The sequence below is a fragment of the Camelus ferus genome, chromosome 5 (assembly GCF_009834535.1).
Source record: "Camelus ferus isolate YT-003-E chromosome 5, BCGSAC_Cfer_1.0, whole genome shotgun sequence".
Classification (NCBI taxonomy): domain Eukaryota; kingdom Metazoa; phylum Chordata; class Mammalia; order Artiodactyla; family Camelidae; genus Camelus; species Camelus ferus.
In genome coordinates this window covers 32,691,489-32,715,024 of record NC_045700.1, presented here as the reverse complement: position 1 = coordinate 32,715,024, position 23,536 = coordinate 32,691,489, and the positions used below count along the sequence as shown (strand labels likewise).

The 23,536-nt window shown below is 33.0% G+C and overlaps 1 long non-coding RNA gene and 1 pseudogene across 1 annotated transcript in view; both read left to right on the top strand.

The window, feature by feature from the left end:
* Window positions 1-22,724, top strand: part of LOC116663627 — a 32,354-nt gene extending 9,630 nt beyond the window's left edge. Inside the window, exons 2-3 of the long non-coding RNA XR_004319863.1 lie at window positions 20,586-20,715; window positions 22,365-22,724. This is a non-coding gene — a long non-coding RNA (uncharacterized LOC116663627). The remainder of the gene's footprint in view (window positions 1-20,585; window positions 20,716-22,364) is intronic.
* Window positions 1,395-2,020, top strand: LOC102520662 (annotated as a pseudogene).
* Window positions 22,725-23,536: the final 812 nt, after the last annotated feature.

Here is a 23,536-nt window from a genome sequence, read left to right as displayed (position 1 = left end):
AAGGACATTAAATATTTCTTTTCTGAACGTTCCTCTGTTTTATAATCTGAAAAAAAAATTTATTCTGCTACATAGCATTTATTTTAAAAGTTTTCTGACTTACATCTGAATAAAAGAAAATTAGAACACAATGATCTGCTAGCTTTCTTTTCTATTATATTATGACTTCTCCTGAAACAAATGGTCAGACTTAACCTTGCTCACCTAAACAACAATGAACCATATTTTTGTGAAATTAACTTTATTGAGGTATAAATTGAGTCATACAAATCGAACCCATTTTGAGTGGACAGTTCAATAGCTTTGTCAAATGTATACACCTTTTAATCACTAGCATAATCAAGATATAGGAGATTTCTATCACCCTCAATATGTTTTCTCCACTTTGCCCAATTAATTCTAACCCCCTCCTGTGGCCTGGCAACCACTGATCTCTTTTTTATAGCCATAAATTTAGGTTTTTGAATGTTTCATGTACAAAATTGTACAACATGTGCTCTTTTGTGTCTAAGCTCCTAAAAGTAGAGAACTTTCTGAAAGAAAAAGAGATGTGTCAGAAGGGGAAGTCAGGGATATTTGAAGCACCGGAACAACTTGACTTGCTGGTTTGAGGATGGAGGGGCTCAACATGACATCAATGCAGATGGCTTTAGAGAGCTGAGAGAGGGTCCTCGTCAGACAACAAGGAAATAAGGATGTCAGCTCTACAGCCACGAGGAAGTGAATTGTGCCAATGACATGAATGAGCTTGGAAGAAGATTCTCCCTCAGACAAGAAGACAGGGAGCCAACACCTTGATTTTTGCCTTATGGGATCAGGAGCAGAGAAATCAGTAAAGCTCACCCAGGCTTCTGACCTACACATCTCTAAGTTAATGTGAATGTTTAAGCCACTAAGTTTGTGCTAATTTGTTATAGCAACAGTAGAAAACAAGTACAACATGTAAAGCAAAAAGAAAAGAAATAATGATAATTACAGAAGTAATTAACATAGAAGAAGACCAAAAAAAAAGAAATAGCCCAAAATGGAAAAAACAAACTTCTTTGAAAACAGTCATGAAAGAGAAAAACTTACCGCAAGACTGATTAAGAAAACAAGAACCCTACATGATTTTAGAAACATAAGAATAACAATGATAAAAATTTAGGCTTATAAACATCTAGATTTATTCAGTATTTCTTATTTAAAACAGGGTGCTTTTGGCCTAAGTTTAGAAAAACAAATCATTGGAACACAATAGTTTATAGATAGACACAAACATATACAGTGACTTGTTTTATCACCAAAAACAGTACCATAATTTAGTAGAGAAACAATAGTCTTTACCAAAAAGTGGTACTCAGCCAATTAAATATCTATTAAAAAAAAACTTTGGCCTTCTGTGCTCTGGGAAGGTCTTCTGTGCTCTGGGAACAGCTCTTCTGCCACAGCCCCTCATCCCCTAAAAATGTACACTTGCGCCAAGTTCGTCTCTACCCTCTCCTTGATCAGGAGAACCTCTCCACTATTGAGCTGATCACTGTCTGCAGTGGTGCTGAAGCAACCAGAGACACTAACAGATGAGAGCCACAGCAGCTCGGCAGCCGCACGTCCTCTGACCACTTCACTTATTCCTATCCGTGGCTTCCAAACCAGTGCAGTTTCAAGGGACATCGACACAGCGGCCAAGTTAATTGGAGCTGGAGCTGCTACAGTCGGGGTGGCTGGCTCTGGGGCTGGAATTGGGACTGTATTTGGGAGCCTCATCATTGATTATGCCAGGAACCCTTCTCTGAAGCAACAGCTTCTTCTCCTACGCCATTCTGGGCTTTGCCCTCTCAGAGGCCATGGGGCTCTTTTGCCTGATGGTGGCCTTCCTCAACCTCTTCGCCATGTGAAGGAGCCATCTCCACCTCCCATAGTTCTTTCTCCTGTGTCTTGTCTCCCCTGTTTGTTCCTTGTCCTGTACCTCCCCAGGCAGCCTGGGGAAAGCGGTTGGCTCAGGGTCTGACAGAGGGAAGATAATAAATACTGTATTACTGGAAAAAGAAAAAAAAAAAAAAACTTTGACCGTTATCTCAAATCATGCATAAAAGTTAATTAGAGTTGGATCTTAGACCTAAATGTTCAAGATAAAACAAGTAGCTGCAAGAAGAGAACCTAGGGCAGTAAATCCATTTATTTATCCCATTACTTGGGACAGTAATGATTTTTTAAACAAGACACAGGAAGTATTAACCATAAAAGAAAAATTTTTAAAATAACCTCTGTTCATCAAATGATAATAAGAGAATGAGAAGGAAAATCACAGATTTACAATAAATGTACTTAAATAAAATATATCCATAAAATTACCCAACATGCATGTGAAAATACGTGCAACAAAAAATCATTAGTCATCAAGGAAATGTAAAGTAAAACCAGGAAATAATTATACTCTACCACAAAAGCTATAATTAAACGGGCTAATGATACCAGATGTGTGCCAAGGAAGAACATCAAGAAGACTCATGCATTTCTGGCATAAGTTTAAATTGATTTAACCACTTAGAAAATTGGGTGTATCTAAATGTAAAAATTTATCAAGTCATACACTTATGACTAGTTTATATGTCATTCTTCAAAAAAAAAAAAAAGAGTTAAAAAAGTAATGCCAGAGATAAAAAAGACATAGCTAATGACAATAGTTATACGAAAGTACTATAAACTACATTATAAAAATAAATTTGAAAAAATAAATAATTACTTCCTTAATCCAAAGAATTGTACATTTTAAAAACTGAATCAAGAGGATATTTTTGTCAATGCAATTAATTCATGAAAGAAATGAGGTTTAAGCATTGGGGAAAAAAAACAAAACTGTAATTATTCATAGATGATAGATTTTTAAACAGAAAATCTAAAAACAAAAAAATCATGAAAATTCATGAGGAACTTCAGCAAAGTCATCAACTATGAAATGTATATAAAAATTTATGTATTTCACATAACAGGAACAAGTTAACATAATTTTAGAAGTCCTACTATAACATATCTATAAATAAGGAAATCAAATATTGTCCAACATCTAAAAGTATAAATTAATTATTATTAAAAGGCATGCAAAAAGTTTCAGTAAAGGATGAGAAATAAAACACTTTATCAAAAAATTCAACATTTTGGAGATAATAATTCTCCCCAAAGAAACTCATAAATTTAGCATAGCTCCAAAAAAAAAAAAATACCAGCAGGATTTTACATGGAACTTACCAAGCTATCTAAAAAGCATGTAAAGAAATACAAGAGTAGCCAGGACCATTTTGAAAAGTAATAAATAACAGGAATTTGTCCATGAGATTTAAAAATGTATTAACTAATTAAAGCAATGTGGTTTCAGAGTAGTGTTAGCCAAATACATAGTTATTCTAGAAATTAGAGAGACTAGTAAAAGACACACACAAAAAACATCATGGCAGTGTGGCATAAACACACCTCTGAATATTTTGGAAGGTGGTTTTGGCAGAAGAAGTGCTATGCATCAGCAAGGAAAAGACACACTCTTCCTATAAATGATGCTAGGACAACTGGTTCTCCATATGGAGAATGATAAATTAGATACCTACCTCATACCATACTCAAAAATAAGTTCCAGATGGGTTAAATACCTATACATAAAAAGCAAAATATTGCGACATTTATAAGAAAATATGTGAAAGCATCTTTGTGACATCAATTCAGAAAGATTTTTTTTTTTAAATGGGACAAAATTAACCCCATAAAGTTAAGAGGAAATCCACAGTCTGAGATAAATATTTGCAATGCATGTACCTAATGGAATTTTGGTAGTCATTCTCCTTTTGGAAACACAACATGTACACAAGGAGAGCTGTAAAGGATGTTAGGTGCAGCATTTTTGAAATAGTGAAAAAAAGTGAAACATGGAGAAAATATGCACACATACATATACATATACGTATACATTTTTGTGGTGCCGAGTTTAAATACAGTTTCATTTAAAACATTGTTTTTTTTCCCTTAGAAAACAGTGCTCAAAAATGCAATGTTATTTCTTACAGATTTGCTACAAATTTGGTCCTTCAATGTTTAATTGTGTGGAACAATGTTAAATCTATGCTAAGGTTGAGGCAATCTCTTTAGTGGAAGTGCTCCACCAGCAGGGAGGTCCCCTGTTATGCTCCCTGTACTATGGGGGTTTGGTAATGATGAAACTGCAGATTTTCTCGCTCTGCAAATGTTCACATTCTTCCTTCTCTGAGGTCTGATTCTTTTCAAGCCAGTTGATGCTTTCATTACACTTATCAAGAATTTTATTTGTCCTCGTTGTTGATCTTGTTTTGAAGTTTTTCATCTTCAACAGCTGCTTTCATGTTGAATGCATATGATTCAAGGGAATTCTTGGAAAACATTTTTTCCTGCTGCTTCTAATCTTTTACTTTGCTACTTCTCCATTTCCTGGACCATACATACCCTCAATGTCTTTCTTGTTCTTACATATATACATGTGTGTATATATATACACATATGTGTGTGTGTGTGTATTCTACTTCTTGAGGTACAGATAGGATAAACAAACACACATATATACACACATTTATATTCATTTATGTATACTTATACTAAAGCCAAAAACAATACTCTATGAATTAATTAACTGATTTTTATAATACTCGTGATATAAAAGGATACTTACTAAATAAATAGCAAAAAGGCAATAGAATTGTGGAGAGAAAAAAATAGATTTCAAACTTATGCATAATGTTCTACTTTCATGAAAAAGCTGAAACAAAGTTACATATTAACATTTGACAAATATTAATGGGGCATACATGGATTCAGTTACTTTTTATTCTGTATTTTATTATTATTGTTAATATTAATTTTCAAAGTATCAAAATAAAAATATTCTGAGTGTCATGCTGCATCTCATAACTGATGTCTCTTTACCTATTAAGTTTTATAGTTTCTACTTTAATCTACAATGATATATAAAAGGTCTATTATATGCAACTTTATTTGCAAGGAATAAATATTGCATGTAAAATATTAGCTCTATTCTCAAGCAATAACACATCATTATAAGTGGTAAATGTCATGAACTATGAAATATAAGTATATGAGGTGAAATGCAATGAAATATGAATATGAAACATAAAATATAAATGAAATACAAATGTAATAGGACAGAAGAAACTGATTCAAGTGAAGGCAATGTAAATGTGAGAGAATTTGTAATCTCAAATAAGCTTCAAAAATCAAAGCATTTGGAAAGAACAAGCCAAGTGCAGTACAAAAAAAGGAAACAAGGTAAGTCAGCAAAGTGAACATTACTGGGGCCTATTTAATGAGCAGCTTAATTTAAATGGAGCAGATTTTGTATTCTGGGGCAAAGTGAGAGATAACCAGGGGTTTAGAAGATGGTATTCAATTGTCATAAGCCTTGAAACTTGTATATATTTCCTAGATTGAACAGATTTAATCTTCAGAGTTTATTTGATTAGTCTCACAATGGGTATGTCTAATTATCTCCCGGGGAGGATGAATCCTGGTGTCAGCTTACTGTTCTCCAGTAGCTTCATCACCAGAAATAGACTAGTCCAGTCTGAGGATGAGGATGATGCTTCTACCTTTAATGATATAAATCCTGCCAAAATTTCTACTCCCCAAACCTGTATCTCATTAGAAAGTCTGTATCTCAATAGAAATTTAATAATTTCCTGATTAAAGGAGAGGAGATCATTCCAAAACAGTACAGTGTGGTTGAGTTGATAAAGCACAGTCACAAAGTGTGTTTTATCTCCTGATCTTTCCTTTTTCTTGGGCTTTTGTAGAGTCTATTTCTGATTTGGACATTCCCCAGGCCTTCATAAGGTCTTTCAATGAAGAGGCACATCTCACCTTCCCCTTTTATAATAAAAGTAGTTCACTCTTGTTTATTTGCTCAACCTGATCTGAATGTTATTGTATAGTATGCCTGTCGGTTAATGCAAAATGGAAAAATAATTTTAAAGTAAATTTGGTTTCAGAATATCCATTTCTTAAATAAGCATTTTGTTCTTTGAATTTTAGAGTAAGGGTTGTTAGAAAGCTTTCTACTTCTTTTATGGCACAAATTGAAACGGAAATCTAAAATTAGGAAGCATTGAACAATTAATTTTAAGAGTTCTAACAATGAAATGCAAATATTGATTTAAATAACAAAAAAATGTATAGCATTACCACACCCAACATTTATTATACCACTGATTGTTCATGATATTATTTTAAGCCTTGACGATAATCAACTGTCTTCAGGCATAATAACATCTGTTATACTGTGAGCTCCCAGAGGGTAGAAAATACACTATCTAATTTTAGAAATCTCTGCCCTCTGAAATACCACCGGTGAGTGGCCATAATCATAAATAAGCAACAAGGAAGGCTATACCAATGTAGTAATCAGAAACACCTTTCCAAATATTATAAGGACAATGGTTATTTTAATTTCATGCATTTTAATTCATATTTCTTGGATTATAATTTACATACGGTAAATATCACCTCTTTTTAAGCATGTAGTTCAATGCGTTTTGCCAAATGAATATAGTATTGAAACCACATCATAGTCGAGATACATTTTCATCACCTTGAAAGTTCCATTATGTACTTTGTACTCAATTCCCTCCACCCATCCCAAGCCCCTGGAGATCACTGATCTAGTTTCTAACTTTATAGTTCTGTCTTTTCCATAATGTCACATAAATGCCATCATAAAATATGTAGCCTTATAAATGTTTTTCTTCCTTTAGAATAATGCTTTAGTGACTAATCCATATTGTTGCATCCATCAGTAGTTCATTCCTTTTGATTACTGAGAAGTATTTCATTGTATAGAAAAATCACATTTGTTGATCCATTTGCATGTTGATAGTTATTTGGATTGTTACCAGTTTGGATAATTATGAATAAAACTGCCATAACTATTTGTGTACAGGTCTTTATGTAGGTATATGTTTTTATTTCTCTTGGGTAAATACTTAACAGTGGAATTGTTGGTTCATATGATAAGTGTATAGTTAACTATACAAGAAACTGCCAGACTGTTTTCCAAAGTGCTGTACCATATTGTGTTCCCAAAACAATGTAGGAGAGTTCCAGTTACTCTGCACCCTCACCAGGATTTGGAATTATTAGTTTTTCTAAATTTAAACATACAGCAAGTGTGTAGAAGTATCTTATTATGAGTTTCATTTGCATTTCCTTCTAATACAATGCTGAGCATCTTCTCATGAGTCCACTTGCTATTCATACATGCTGTTTTGTTCACATCTTTAGCCCTATAATTTGTTTGGGTGTTTTCAATTTTATTATTGAGTTGTAAGAGTTCTTCACATAGTTTGGACTAAGTCCTTTATCAGATATGTATTTTGAAGTATATTATGCCAAATCATTGCTTACATTTTTATTTTTATAGTGTCTTCTGAAGAGCAGACATTTTAAATTTTGATAAAGTTTATTATATTATTTTTTCTTTATGGTTCATATTCTTTTTGCTTTAAAAAATATTTACCCAACTCAAAGTACAAAAATTTTCTCTTATGCTGTATCTAAAATAATTACAGTTTTATGTTTTACCTTTAGATCTATTAATTCAAGTTAATTTTGTACATAATGGGAAGTAAAGGCAAAAATTTATTTACATTCACATATAGTGGTCCATTTAGTAGAATATCGTTTGTTCAAAATGCAATTCTTTTCCCTTTTGAATTAATTTGACCCCATTGTCAAAAATCAACAAATTTATATATGTGGGTCTATTTCTGGACTCTGTTGTATTTGACTGATATATATGTCTTTCCTTTTCTAAAACAACACTGTCTTGAATTCTCTTAGCTTTTGCTTTTCTGAAATATCTTCATTTACAGCAAGTCTTGAAATATCATACTGTGTGTTCTCCAATTTATTTGTTAGTTTTTAACTTTGCTTTGGCTATTCTGGTGGTTTTCCATATAAATTGTATAACTGAGTGGCAAATTTCTCAAAATAATTCAGGAAATTGGTTGAGACTAAATTGATTCTATAGATCATTTTGGAGAGAATTCAATATCTAAACATATTTTTTTCTTCCAGTTCCCAAACATGGCATATATTTGCATTTACTTAGGTCTTCTTTAATTTATCTCCACAACGTTTTGTAGATTTTAGGGTAGAAATTGCTGAATCTTCCATGTTTTTGTATTATTATAAGAAGTTTCATTTAATTTAGTTCCTAATGTTTCATTGTAGACTTCAAATAAAAAATTGTATATCTTCTTGTCCAAGTGTGATGTCCCTGAGTAGGTGAGGCATGGAGGTTAATGCACGACAGGAGGGACTGAGCTAAGTTTGTAGAGACTTTATAAATGCAAAATTAAAAACTCATACTATGCAAAGCCCATTATTATTGCCTCTGATCCTTTAGAAATCTCCTTAATAGTGAATTCAAGATGAAAAATATAACAGTTTACATACTGGTCTTATTTATACTTCTGTGACAAAAGGTCAAAAATGGTCTGCAGATACCCCCCCCCCAAAAAAAAGATCTGCATTATCTTTCATTCAAAAGCAGCCTTAACATGTGAATATCACGTGTTAACTAATTCTGGCATTTTAACAAGTAATAGAAGTTTTTGAAGAATCAGCTTTCATATTTGGAAATTGATAGTGAAACACCTTAAAAATAAAATTAATGTAAAAATTATGCAATAATCTATCAGTACCTTCAGATAAAATTCTCATCAGTCTAGGTATGAAATAAGGTTAAGTTGATTAAACATTATTTAACAGTTACAAAAATAATGCATCATAAAGACTGAGTTCAGTGGAAATATCCTACTATATATTAGTGTCAAAAATTAGGTATTTGATCCCCTACGGTGTAAATTTTTTGTCTATCTAAATAAAAATTTCAGCTAATCTGTATTTCTTGGGTCTGGGGGTATTATCATTTATTTCCTAGCCCATATTATCCCTCTGCCATCTTTATGATTCCAACCTATTTTCAAGTAAATGGGAAAATGACCTAAACTGTTCTGAAAACTAAGATATGATTGTGTTTGGATTAATACTTTTGTTTTGATTGAGGAAATGAGATGTTCAAGTTGTAAATCTAAATGTCATAAAGAAAATAGACAAAATTATGAAAGAAACATGAACAGACATTTCACTGAAGAGAATATAAGATGGCAAAAAAGAACATAAAAAGATGTTTGACATCATTAGCCATTAGGAGAATGCAAATGAAACCCTTGATGAGATATCACTACAAATCTATCAGGATGACTAAAATAAAAAAACAGTGACAAAGACAAATGCTGGTGAGAAATTCTAGATAACTCATACACTACTGATAGAAAGGTAAAAGAATACAAACACTCTGGAACATAGTTTAGCATCTTCTTAAAAACTAAACATGTAACTAATGTAACTGTGTTACATTCACACATGGAGTACCATTTAACGATAAAAAGGAGGAAACTTTTTTTTTTGCATTTTTTTAATTGAGTTATAGTCAGTTTACAATGTTGTGTCAATTAAGGAAGAAACTTTCGATACATGCAACAACTTGAATAAATCTTGAGAATTCTGAATGAAAGAATCTAATCCCCAAAGGTTATATATTCAATATTTTTATTTATGTAACATTTTTGTGATGACAAAATTTTAGAAATGGAGAACAGATTAGTAGTCACCAGGAGTCAGGGACCAAGGGGACAGAGAGGGATGTGGGGTAGCTCCAAAAGGGCAACCTGAGGGATCCTCGTGGTGATGGAAATGTTCTGCATCTTGACTGTGTGAATAAACTCTATCTTACGCACTTGAAAACACACTAGTAACATTGTTCATTGAAGAAATATGTGCATATTTCACGTATAAATGGAACAAGTGTACATTTTATTGAACTGCCAAGATATGTGCCACCTGGATCCTTTATGATGTTATTGTAAGACTTAGATGTTATGCTTAAAGGGCTAATTTGTATGAGGCATTATTAAAAGTATTAACAGTATCATTTATATTAACAAAAACCACTCTATTTTTAATAAATATTTATTTTTCCCAACTACTATTACTAATATCAATATTTATTTGATGAATATTCTTCTCCACATTTATTCATGTTTTCTTCCATATTTTTTTGTGAAGTGTATTCCTAAGAGAAAGTTGCTTAGGGGATAAGTATGTTTTAATTTTTTAAAATATATTGTAAAATTGCTATCCAGTATGTTATTGAACCTTCCGATTAAAAGTATGTGAATGTTTCCTTGTATCCAATATTAGCTGACCCTGAGGAACAGTCACTGGCCAGAAAACTCACTTTGACAAGCCCAGTGCAAAACTGCTAGCTATTATCATGATAGAGACCACAAGTATTCAAGTGGTGAAAATTTTGTTTTCAAGTTTGAATAACAGAGAGAAGCAGAAAGATGGAATGAAGGAATTTGCACTGTTTAAACACCTAAGAAGGAATCCAAGCCAAAAATGGGGTAGTCAATGTAGTTTATGGTAAGGTTGCATTCTGCAAACAACAAATGATTGCATTGCTTCAGATAAATTAATATAACAAAAATCATCTGTGTGTTACTGTCTCAAATTAGCAATGTGTTACATATTTTCAGCCTATAGTTTTGGGAACATAATTCTGATGAGTTTAATTTTAGTGCCAAATGATTCAGCTGCCAGTTTACATTGGCCATGTCCCAATTCATTCCTCCTAGAACTGCCTACATGTAGCTGTAGGGCTTATGTCCTGCTTTGCTCCACATTACACAGGAGGTATTTTATGAAAGCCAAGAGATTTTGGAAGGGACAGATTTACTGTAGCTCAGCAAATCCCAGTGAGGACAGAAAGGCACCAAAAGAAGCACACTAGCTTCAGAAAATATCGCGACAAAGCCTTTGGTTCCTCAAATGTAGTAGACATTTTATTGATAAAAAATTTAGAGTTTGTTATTCTTTATTTTGAATGGACATAGCTGTTTTAGTGAATCAATTACATATAAATTATTTAGATTATGATTGTGTTTGTATTAATACTTAGATAATCCTAGAAAAGTAATTTAAAACATATAAGTTGCCTTTATACTACTATGCTTCAAAAAACAGTTTCATGGAATAAAGAGTGGCAAGTAGCTTATGAAGCTGTAAACACAGTTGGCTGGCCCTGCAGTTGTAGTCCTGAGTCAAACAATCCTTTTACAAGCTATGACATTAACAAGCCATTACCTCTTTAATCTTCCTTTACTTTATCCATGACAGACAAAAGAAAACCTGCCTTACAGGGTTTTTGTGATAATTAGTGATAATGTCATATATAGTACCTGACACAAAATAGCTAATAAATAACCATTATTTAGAGTGACTGTCATAAAGTTGGTCCTTACAGATAATTTCACCTAAAAAGCTGAATTATTATTGTGTAGTGCATTACCTATATCTGCCCACTAAACTGTAGATCCCCTTAGCACAGAAACCATGTCTTAACTCTGTGCCCTATTATCTAACACACAACTGTTTCTCTGCAAATGTTTGCTGGAACCAATAACAAAATAAATGCCTCAAGTTCCTAAAACCACTTTAAGTCAGGTGCAGGAATTACCATAATCATGTTTATAAGAGTAAAATAGCTCATATAAATTTTATACAATTCAACTCCCTACTTGTATAATATTTTTATAAGATCAATCAATGTGTCCAAAAAACCAAAGTTTGATTTTTATCACCCATTCTTGTATATAATTATTAATATCCTAGATCCTTACAAACCAGGGTTTGATAAATGTTTCTGAATTGAATTTCATGTGTGTAGCCAAATTTACACCAACATGTTAATAATTTCCTGAACTACTTTTAAGGTATCGAGAAAAAAGCTGAACTGTATATTAAAAACAGCAAAAGGAAAATATTTAAAACCGTATATACGACAAGTGAATGGAAAAAAAAGATTGTGCATTGAGATTCACAGGAGAGAAATCAGCCTTAACCTTCTTGTATTTCTCTTTGATGATGACCTAGTGTAGATGCGATGCTGTTGGTTAATACGTTGATGCCAGTTGTAGCTAATTCATATGAACATGTCTAAATGCTATGAGTCTCTTTGCTTACTATTATTTACCATATATTTCTTACATTATGTATAGTATATGTTATAATGCATTATTTTTGTATTAATATTATGTAATATTAAACTATATAATGCTTTTTAAGTATACATTTTCTTACTACTAGTGTGTATTGTCTACTATTCACATGCGTAAATAATCAGCACAGACCCACAAAGGATGAAAATTTTCCGTCATTTTGACTCATTTGGTTTTTTACGAGTTTTAGTTTACTTATCCCTTCTATCACTTGTTTTCTAACTTTTCAGTGTGTGTGTGTGTGTCTATTCATATAGTCTCTAGCCTGTCTGACCTTCCACTCCCCCAGTAAAGTCTGCCACTAAATGAAGCAGGGCTCTCACACTTCCGTCTTCCAGACCTAAATCCTAAATGTGCCCATATGGTTTAAATTTCCAAGGTTCTGCTATCAAGATATATTCCAATGTGATAATAAACATGATAAACTGTATCAATGTGTTCTGACATAGAAATGGTGGGTAACAGGCCTCCTTGTGTAGGTCATTCATATGCATTTTTGAGGTGACCTTTTAGAGTAAAGGTCATCCGTATTGCTGGCTAAAAGGGAAGTAAAGTTAGAACTTTATGTCAGTTTTACCATCTGCTCAACACATCTAGCTAGAAACACAGAAGTGGTTCTTTCCTCATTTTCCCACATTCATAGCATCCAGACAATCATGATCCCTCTTAAATCCCTCCTCTTCTATCCCACTAGCTTCCATCTAGCCAAGGAGCTCATCCTCATACTTTGCCTGAACACCCAATAGTGCTTCCCTGGATCCTGGTACCTGCATCCTTCTAGTCATCACCTCTGTCAGGGAGACTCATCCTGTACCTCACATTATTATGTCCTTGTTCAAAATTCTTTAATGGTTGTCATCACCTGAAAGAGACATTTTCATGTTTACTACATGGCGTGAACGGCCTTTGTCAATCTGCCCACGTGCCCACACCACCATCCCCAAACTTTATGCTGAGGGATTTTATAATTATTTGCAGTCTCCAAAGCACAATTCACATTTGCAGCACCTTCGTTGTGTTTGCTGTTCTTTTCTCGGAAATACTCAACCCAATTCATTTACCAGAAAAATCTTACTCTTCTTTGCGTTCTTAGATTAATGTTACCTGTTCTGTGACTTTCTATTTTACTCTTATAAATCAACCTAACGTCACCTTTGATTATTTTCCCACCTCATCTGGTACATTATACTCATTATTTGTAGTACCTTTATAATTTTTAATTTGCATGCCTATCTAATAAACAATGTACTTTTTTGAGAATTGGGATTAGTTATGGTTATCACTGTGTTCCTAGATACTAGCTTAGTCATAGCACATATTAGGAGCTCAATAAATATTTGTTGAGTATCTGAGTGCATAAAAGCCCTGAGCTACCACTCACATCCTAACTACACGTACTAATGGCTAGCTCGTTGCTTATTCAACCCACGTGATTGTTTTCAATATCCAGGGATCTGAGGGAAAAGCTCAATACATATATTCCATTTTTTTCTATAGATGCCCTTAACTTCTACTCCATTAGTGTGAAATATCCACAGAGAGTTAAAGCAGAAGAAGAGAAACACAGTCACCATTAGTGACTAAATTATATTACTGCGCTAAAGAAACAGTATTTTCTAGTATTCACCACTTAACATTATTTAATACATAATATTTATAATACTTAATATTATCTAACACTTTGTATTCTTGGAAAATTGCTAAGAACTTTACGTTTACATAGGTTAACTCAATTAAATGATAGGTGCTATGATTAATCTCTATTTTATAGATGAGGAAATTGAGACAGAGATGTTTTATAACTTGCTCAGGATCTTAGAGAAAGTAATGAAGAAGCAAGCCTTCAAGGCCAGGCAGTGTTGCTTCAGAGATCTTTCCCAACCACTCCACTATTTCACTTTATAATTGAATGTAGTGTCACAGGATTTTGACTCAGCTTGTTTCTAGGCTTGTCTGATGAACATTTGGTGAGTCCACCAGGAGTTATTTGAAAAAGGTATTTTTTTTAAACCTGAAAAAAAAATTAGCAGAAAGACTTCTGTGCTGAAGATAGCTTGGTGCCTGCCTTGGATAGTAATTCCCCAGCAGGAACAATAAACTTGTGCCTGAGGCTTAAGGAGAGAGAGACTCCAGGCTGAAAATAAAAAGCTGTTTTTACACCAGGCACAAGGCATAAACAGCTCTCAGATCACCAGATGCGAAATCGTGAGGGGATTAGCATTTATCTCACTTCTGCATTGAGCACAGCCTGGATTTGGCCTGTCAGTACTAGAGGGCTGAGCTTCTAAAACTTCAGCCAGCATAGGATACACCTGTGGCACTCTTACCATTCAGGGAAGGTTATCCGCAAAGGAATGTGCAAAACCACATAAAAACCCCAAATTATCTGCTTGAGTCTTTGATTTGATTTAGATTTTCTGTGTTATTCAGAAGCAGAGAGAAGTTCTCCTTAAAACATAAACAAAATTCTGATGGTTGATATTTTCATGGCTGTTTTGAGCTACCAGTTCTGGCCTCTAATTAAGTTCTTTGGCCTCCTCATTGGTGGGCATTTGTGAGCCATGTGGCTGTTGATTTGTCTTCTTGACTCAACAAGTCTATCACCTGAAACCCATACTCCTGTCCCCAAACTCTTGTCCCACAAATGCTGAGGTCTGCAAGTCTGGTACCCAAAATGACTAAGAAGTATTCTCTTTACTGTTTCCATTGCTCACATGTTACTGTTATTTGCCACACACAGACTCACACAAACATACACACAGAGAAAAGGATGAGAATTTTTTATAAAGTCATGTTACTAGTTTATAGCATATATTTGTATGTAATAATTATGACCGTAAGCAATTATACAGAATAAATACATCTAATGAAAGTTACATAAATTTATAAAGACAAACATGCGGTTATTAAAGCTATTTAATTACAATAAATTTACATCTGATTTTTGCCATTTATCCAAAGCAATGTAGTAAAATGCTCTAATCACTATTTCTGTTTTATTTTCAGTTCTGTTTATGCAATTTAATATATTTCTTAAGCTGTATCTCCATGTAATATCGAGAGGTCTACCCACATACAGTAATGGTTTTTAAATTACTATTTTCATTGCTTTGGGTTATCCTACTAAAAAGGAAATGTGTTAGGTAGCATTTGGTCTTTGGCAACTAATCACTCTTTACCACTAGGTAGTGTATTTATTTATCAGGGGCCCATAGTTAAAGATATAGAGAGAAGGTAACCTTAAAACCAGCATCAGCTCAGTGACCACAATTTGACAGGTCCCTACCTTCCTTTTGTGGTGTCCAGAGTGGAAATACGCTTATGAACCCAGTCTGTTTCTAAGTTGCAACAGAGACTGTCTGTAAAAGCTGTTGCTCTGGTCAATTGAAAGGGACAACTAAAAATGAAACACAAGATTTTTGCCTGCTCTCTCCTAATCATAAGGATGTCACTTCTGGGGACAGATGGAAATTTTCTTTCATTAAAATAGTGGCAAAGTTGAAAATGTGTTTTTTAGATGAAGTTATTAAGATTGTGCTGATTACATAAAATAATTTGGAGGGTCTCATTCTCTATTCTCTGAAATTGTTTAACGTTTAAATAATTTGTTTCATGGCTGTGATAGAGTTTACTAGAGAAATTATCCATGCATGGTGATTTATTTGTCGTAAGATTTTCATTTACCGATTCATTTTCTATAATAATGGTAGATTCACATCTTCTATACATTCCTATGTCAGCTTTGGTAACTGGAATATTTCCTAGGAAAAACTTTCCATTTAATCTAAATCTTCAAAGGTATCAACAAAATGTTGTATAATATCCTTTTCTTATCTTTTTATTAACTGCAGCAGCTGTGGTGATACTTGCCTTTTTATTCCTGATGTTTTTCTGGTGGCTTTTTTTTTCTTGATCAGACTTTTAAATTTGCTAACATCACTATTTTTTAATTTGCTTTGTGATTCAGTAATTCTTGCTATTATCTCTTATTTTATTCATCTTATTTTCTTTAGGTTTATTTTGCTCTTCTTTACTGGCTAACTTCTTGAGAGATATTCTTAGCTCATTAATTTTGTTTACTTTTCTTTTCCACTGTTTCCTTGCATTTAAGATATTAAATTCCCTTTGCTTTAACTGCATTCTACAACTTTTGATGCATAATATTTCTGTTGCCATTTCTTTCAAATGTTATCTGAACCTCATTATAATTTCTTTTTTGAACCATGGACAAATGAAAGTACTTTCATAATTTTTAAATATATAAAAAATTCTAGTTATTTTTGTCGTATAGATTAACAGCTAATTTGTCCTATGATCAGACTGCAAATTCTTTGATTTTAGTAATTTGAAATCTGTTGACTGTTGACTTGTTTCATGACTCAGTATATGATAAGTTTTTGTGAACAGTCCAGCTGTACTTAGTATGAATATCATGCTTTCTTTTCTTTTTCTTCTTTTTTTTTTGCAGCAGTGTCCTATATAAAGTCATTGCATTTGTTATAAATCTTACTTTTCCAATATCCTGAATAAATTTTGTCAATTTTTTTAATCAAAGAAGTGCATCAAACTATCCCATTATAATTGTGAATTTGTTGATATCTTCTTTTAATTTATTAATTTTTCTTTATGTAACATATGTTTGTGTCTTTAGGTCATTGTGGCTGAAAAGTGTTTTATATTTCCACGATTAATGCCTTTCATCATCTTTGGAAAAGTCATGTTCCTTAAAGTCTGTTTTGCCTGTTAATAATTTAGCTACCCCAGGTTTATTTGGAGTAGCATTTTCATCATAAATCTACTTGCATCCTTGACCCAAATCTCTTAGTAAAAACATAGAATTGAATTTTATTTACTGTGCAGTCATACAATAGAATTGGTTGGCAAGGTCCATTATTTTAGGGTTTGCAGTTTTAACCACAATGAAGTTAGGAGACCTGCCAAGCAATTCCTGCGCTATGAAGGTATTAATTATGCCAGAATGTGTTTAAATTGCCCTCTGTAACAAAATGTAATACATTATTCACTAAAGCTATTTTTAAGGTCTGCCTTCAGAATTTAATCAATTTTACAGTCTTGTTCCCTCTAGCTGTGACATTCCATTGCATTTTTATTTGCACTGTATGAATATTGGTGAGTGAGAATAATCAATTTTGATTTAATTAACTGAAGGGAAAAAATGACAATCCAAAATTGGTGTATATAGAAATACTTTTGAAACCAAGTTTTATTTTTTTTAATTTTTAACCAATCACATATCTTTTCCAATTGTTCTTGTTCTAGTTCTCTACTCCAACCAATAATCCCTTTCACTGACTACATATTGTGATAATTCTAGAAATTGCTAGGTCTTTCTTTTTTATTTAGTTGGCTTGTACTCCATTCAATTTACAGGCAATTTTTGCAAAACCCCATTTAAATATATTTTATTGCAATACATATACAAATAAATCTATCTAAAATACAGTCAGGTATAACCATTCTGTGCAAAAATGGGTTATACATTCTTTTTCTAGCTCTATTAACAATATCCTTAAGAAACTGGAAGCCTGCAGAGCCTTCACAAGATTAGGAAGTTGTCAAGTTTAGCTTGGATATAATACAGGTGCAAGTGGCTACTGAAATCAGATCTTTATAGCCTGTAATGTCATTAGCAAGTCTGGAACATATTTTTAGTGAATGTTGTCATTTAAATAATTAAAATTATATTATTTTAAATAATTATCTACTATACAATCAGTATGATGTATTATTTTGGTAAACTTTAAAAATGGGTGGACTATTTAAAATAAATACTTCAAAAACAAAATTACATACTCCTGTATACATTACAGTAAAATAAAGATGTTTTTATTTTGATTAGCTCATAATTTTAAATAATGTAAGCAGAATAATTTTTCTTGGTAAATAGTCGCATATTTTAATCAGTTTCTCAGTCATATCTGTTTCTAATACTGTGTCTTTGGTTTTCTCCTTGAGTCTTTATTATTGCTAACTTTTTTTTAAAAATGCACTCATTCAAAGTTGTGGAATAACTAATATTTTGACACATTCAAATATTTTTCAGTGGGGGGAGAAAACCCACTCCACAGGTCTGAGATAACTGTTAAACGCTGATGAATATCTGCTAAATGAAGCCTATCTTCAGTGCAAATGTCCAAACTAAACAGAACAACTTCTCAATCTTATGATAACCATAAAGACTTCCAGCTTCTTAATAACACTGCTAATACATTTGAAAGAAGAATGAACGACTCCCTTGAACCACATTAAGTCCCATGAAATGCCTATAAGCAATGTATACATGTGATTTATTTTTTGAATTAGTCTTTTTGAGAATATGCCCACGTTCTGGGTGTTTTCTTCTCATAGAACTTCTGGGACCTCCTTCAGGTCTTCATTCAAATGTTGCTACCTTAGTAAGTCCTTCCTGTGCCCCACCTTCCTGTCATCCTTCCTACCTTCTTCTGTATAGCAATTACCACATCTACAAATCTTACCCTTTAGCTATTCGTTTTATTTAGCTCTTATATTTACAACAATACAATATAGACTCTGTAAAATAGTTTTGTTTGTTTTTGATGTTTTGTCTGCTAAAATATATAGTTGTTTTGGAAATATAGTTATTTCATTCATTGAGCATGAACTTTCCTGCATTAGAAGAGCATCGGTCAATTTACTTAATGCCTCTGTGTGCCAATATTATTATCTTTAATATGAAATTAATAATTACATTTATCCCACTGAGTGCTTATGACGGTTAAAAAAGAATAAAATGAACATAAAAGAGTTGTCACTTTGCCAGGCACATAGTAAGGACTCAATAAAAAAAATAGTAAGAAAGATGACTATCGTAAATGGTGATGATTTACTACAGATTCAGAGAATACTTGGTGGCATTTGGTTTCTTGAAACCAGAACAAAAAACTTACTACCTGTTCTTTAAAAAGCTTCAACAGAAGCTAATGAGCCAGAGAAGACTCATAATTTCAGAAGTTTATTAGTATTTGCCTGCCATCCTGCAGTCACCAGGGAAGTCCATTTCAAATATGTAATCTGTCTCTTTCTCTGTCTTACTGCTTCACTTTATTATAATTCTCTTTTCTATGTAATACTGTGAAATCAAAAAAATCATCTTTTGAAAAAAAGGATTATCCTTTCACCTGTTTCATTATTCAAGCTATGAGTCCAAAACATACAGGCAAACGCTGGATCCTCCCAAGGCTTTAATTCTCAGAGGCAATTGCAGCCTCTGGTCCCTGTGACCACATCACTTCACTTCTTAATATGACTTCTTTTCACATGTTTTCCATTTCAGCTGAATAACAAACCACTTTCCCTCCCACATTATTGGAATGTTGCTTACATATACCCACTCATTTTTGTCATCTTCAGTTCTGTGCTTTGACTCTGCTGTACTGCTGAAAACTTCATTCCCTGGAGAACTGGGTACAACTGTACCAGCAATTTAGTGATACTATTATCATTTCATCAAATAGGTTTACAAATGCAAATGTCAAAATTGTTAAGGATTATTACTAGTCTGCAATCAGGTTTGTCTAAAAATCTTACTGATTTTGAGGTGCAGCATAAAGTACACCATCTTAAATATATTCCATAGGAGTTGGTTTTTTATTGAACTTCGCAAATTAACTTTTCTATAATTGAATTAAAAACTGATCTCAGAAGCTGAAATATGGATATGGCCTATTTTTTCAACAATTCTAGTCAACATAGTTTGAATATACACACCAAAAAAGAAGTTACCTTGTTTATAACCCAGAAAAATGAAGATTTTTCAAGGCCAAAGTCAAAGATTGTTTTGCTTTAAAAAAAAAAAGCTAGTGAAATAAACATTGCTGTTATATGTACTCTCAAAACTTCATTGTGCTTTGACCTTACCACAAGTAGATATATTTGTAAAGTCAATTTTAAAAGTGCTTGCTGTTTGAAAATAGTTGGTGAATTCAATGATTGAGTGCACCTGTCTGCTTAGGCTAACCCTCATACTGGAGTTACTTCTGTAGGAAGAGATTTTAAGGGGAAATGAAAAGCCCAAATTATCCAAAATAATAATTCTTTGATAAATTATTCCCTCACTTAGAAAATAAAAAATAAAATCATAGTAAATTAGTGACACTTTGCTTTTGGGAAACTGGATATTATTTAGTCTATGAATGTGTACAAAAAGTGCCATCTTCAAGGGGGGAGGGTATAGCTGACAGTGTTAGAGGGGACACTTAGCATGCAGGAGATCCTGGGTTCAATCCCCAGTACCTCCTCTAAAAATAAATAAATACACTTAATTACCTCCCCCCAAAAAAAACTAAAAAAAAAATTGCCATCTTCTTAATTGACCATTTTCATAGGTAATGCTATATCACGTTTCTTGCTGAGTTTTATAAATGGTTACCCAAATAAGTGTGTTGAAATTTTCAAATTTTATCTTGGAAGGTTTTTTTGTAATGGTGGTGATGGTTGCTCCGTCTTACTACATCTAGAGGCGCTACGGAATAAAGCTGCACAGGCCTCATTATTACAGGACTTCGTAGCAGCTACGATTTGACTGGTGACATCATTTAAGGTAGCTGTTAAGTTTTCCTTTGCAAAAATGCAAATGAGAAGTTAATTTTTGAAAATTTTTCTCTTTTATATTATTACGCTTGCAAGGTTAACCCACAGTATTACCTGTAGTCTAGATCTTTATTTTCATTACTTTATAGGATGTGGATTGTATAGATTTTCCACACTTTATTTTTCCTTTCTACTATTGAAGGACATTTGGGTCTTATTATTTTTTCAGTATTATGGACAGGGGTATTGTAAATATTCTTTTACGTGTATCCTGGTTTAAATGTGCCTGAGTTTCTCTAGTGTTTATATAGAGGAATAGAAATACTGACTATGGATATAGATAGCTTCAATTTTAATACATAAAGCCATGTTTTCCAGTCAGTTTTTCTGTATAAAAATGAAATAAATTTCCCTCATATATTTTGCTTAGAAAGTCAACCCAAATTCCCAGCCCAACTGAAACACAATGTATGACCTTTTAAGTAATATTTCTGATTAATTTGTCTGTTTCATTTTGGGCAGGCTTTTATGTTTTACTTTTTAAAAATAATTTTGTTCAAATATTACAATTTAATGTATTTTAAAGGCTAAGTTAGATTATTTGGGGATAAGGATTCTAAAAACAGAAAAAAAAAAGGGTAGAATAAAAATTGAGTATATAAGTAAGTAGACAGAAGAGGTACCTATTCATAATTAACATCAGGAAAAGAAATAGTAATTTAAGGATAAATAGAAAATTACCCCTTCCAGTTACTGCTACATAGATTTTTTTCCCCCATAAAAGTTTCACTTAACATCATGGGTAACATCTGACTCAGAGGTACACATCTTTTCTTCAGGTCATTTTAGAAATCTTGAAACTTGTAGGACTCAATAAAAGGGTAACCGATGAGCTACTTAGAGGTTTGTGTGGAGTCCTACACATTTGAAAATTTTTTTAAAGATGGAGAGAGCAGCAGAGGACCGATTCTGACAATTTCCTGCTGATGTAAAATTTGGGTGATTTATCTGTTCAGCTTGTTGAAATCTATTCCAAATTGTCATAGTCTTCAAGGCAGATGGGAAAAAAAAGTCCCTTATATGAAACCCTGCTATGAATGCCTTTATGTGATCCCTACCCTTGCATGTGGACAGGACCTGTGGCTTGCTTAAATTGAAAGAATGTGGGAACGATGGGATTTGGACCGTTGCATATATGTGATACAGAAAAATGTAGCACCTATCTCCCTCTGCACTGCTGGCTTTGAAGAAGCACGCGTCCATGAATCCCACAGCCATGAGCAAAGGAATATTTCTTACTTCTCTTGCTCATATTACTTCTGACTAGTAGGGTTATTAGAATGCACAACTTAATTATTATTCAAAGATAAGCAAGCCCATGTATTTCTCACTCAACACTGGGAGATCAAAAGAGTCAGTTTAATTAGACTTTATCAGGCAAATAGCACTCAGCAACTGTACTGCATATTTTATATTAGAGGCTGCCATTGTATTGGATGTAAAAGGGATGCAGATTAAGTAAGGAGTCAGTGGGCGTGTATCTAAAACTTTCTGTAGGATGTAACTGCCCATTATTACCTGAGGAATGTGTTTCCCTGTATCATAGTTCTGGAAGAGAATCTGATGTCTTCAATAACAAATATGTCTTCACTGGCATAGGTGTCACTTCTATCTGAAAGATGAATATGGACAAAAATGCTTCTACAGTTTCGCAAATAAGGAGTTACCTGTTTTCCTGAAAAGAATTAACAACAGTCAAACCACAGCATGAAACCAACTGTTCAAACCATCCAGATGGAGGCCTGGTGCAGACTAGAGTCACTGAATTTTCTCCATTATAATTAGTTTCCTCTTCTAGACTCAACTGAAATTACTCTATGACCTGAGTGCCTCATTTGTAGATAAATACAGAAGTGGTCCTCCTAATGCATTAAAAATTACCTGAGTATTTTATCTATTTTCTGTATCCTGTTATCACTTGTGTATTTATTTTTAAATCATTTATAAATGAGAATGAGAACATCTAAAATAATTATTGTAGTCTCTTTATTCCCTCTCAAAGAGCATAATTTTCACATCTCAAACTTTCTGGGAATGTGTATGAATATACGTACACCAAAATGCATTAGGTCATTTATTATTTTCAAACTCTGATCTAGTTATTTGTACTGCACTGAATAGGCATGAATTCTAACACTAATTAAAGCAAGTACTTGGAATAGTGATCTGGCAGCTCAGAATTTTTTTAAACTACTTTGAGATGGAGCTTGGCTAACTTGCTTTCTTATCATCAGTATTGTTTTCCTCTTGGTTTTTGCCAAGTCATCTGCCAGTAAGTGTACTGAATACTCAGATAGTTCAGGAATGAATTTCTTCCAAGGGAGCATACTAAATCAAGGAATTATTCTGAGAGAAAATTAAAATCAAACCCTTAATTAAAATTAAACCTATGCTAGTCAGGCAAAAAATATCTGCCATGTTTATTTAATATCTTCCACTAGATATAAATTAAACTAGAGTTATATGGTGAGACTGAATGGAAGTCGACATTTGTCTAACCCAACCAAGATGCTCAGGGAATAATACACTGTGTCTCTGCCCACCATACCAGATATTGATTAGGGTGACCAGTTCAATTCAATTCAATTTCTATTGAAATTTCAAGTGATCTATATGATTTTAGGGACACTAAGATTACAGTCAATACAACTGATTGACTTTGTTTTTATTTTTCTTTCCCTAAATGTGGTAAATTAGTTATAAATTAGCAGTAACTCTGATTGGTATCTCATCAAAGCTCACACAGTTCCAGGGATGAAATGTAGGAGGCT